General features: G+C 24.8%; 1 pseudogene; it reads left to right on the plus strand.

Annotated features, from left to right (window-relative positions):
- The first annotated feature begins 535 nt into the window (after positions 1-535).
- On the plus strand, positions 536-661 carry LOC150020705 (U2 spliceosomal RNA; annotated as a pseudogene).
- The last annotated feature ends 454 nt before the right edge of the window (positions 662-1115 follow it).

The raw sequence follows: 1115 nt of genomic DNA on the forward strand, positions 1-1115 counted from the left end.
ATAACCATGTATGTAGAAAAGTATATGATATTTCTTCTGGCAAAAAATACTTCAGTAAGTTATACAAAAAGTTCTAATATAATTATTCCAGAAAAGCTAAACTTAAAGTAAATTTCTAGGACTTGGACATTTTCATACTGATTTTCAATTTGTGTTTTAGATCAGTTCAGGTCTGATTGTTGTGTTATAGTTCAAAAAGTATAAAACATTATTACCATCTTTCAAGCTTAATATTTATTTATATAAAAACTGCTAGATGATTGAAATATTAAAATAAATATGAGGGAAATTACATTACTAGGTAAAGATAAAAAGATATATATCATATTCTCTGTTTAAATCATTTCACATATTTTTTAGTTTCTCTTTCAAGAAAAGTAAAAGTTAGTAAGAGTTACTCCAAAGAACTCTACATTCCAAACAAAGACAAAACAAAATAGTTAAGTTAATGACATTGCATTAACATGTAAATTCTTATGTTAACCAATACTGTTGGTTCATAAAATATAATTCTTTTTTTAAATATTGCCATTGTATCGCTTCTCGGCCTTTTGGCTAAGATCAAGTGTAAATATTGCCATTGTATAAATAATATTTTGTGCAAATATTAGCTTCTGTACTCAAATAAAAATTTGCAGTTTTATTTATCATTGAATGTTTTTATTTGCTATATGTTACCAGAATCACTGCTACTAATACCAAGTGTAGGATTTACTTTAAGTACTTGAGATATTTACTTTCTCTAAAATCTTATTTTAATAAATAATCTAGGGACTACATTTTTAATTTGTCACATCTTGTGACTTTGAACAATAACATTACATTTTGTCTATAGCAATTATTAGTTCATGATATCTAGATTTTTTTGGAGATAATGAGATTTAAAAATTAAAGAAAAAAATACAAAAGCCACAAAAAATGAAATGTGTTTTATGATTTAGAATCTTAAAGTAATTAAATAATCACCTCACTGATGTAAAAAAATCAATTTTTTAAAAGCAAATGTTGGCCTTTTGAGAAAATGCTGAGTTCATGTTTTATGATGATTAATTTTTCTGGTATCATAAAAAAGTGCACTAATCATCAACAAAAAGTTTCTTACCTGTATTTCAGAA

Source organism: Furipterus horrens, unplaced genomic scaffold, assembly GCF_987537825.1.
Source record: "Furipterus horrens unplaced genomic scaffold, mFurHor1.1.pri manual_scaffold_1, whole genome shotgun sequence".
Taxonomy (NCBI): Eukaryota; Metazoa; Chordata; class Mammalia; order Chiroptera; family Furipteridae; genus Furipterus; species Furipterus horrens.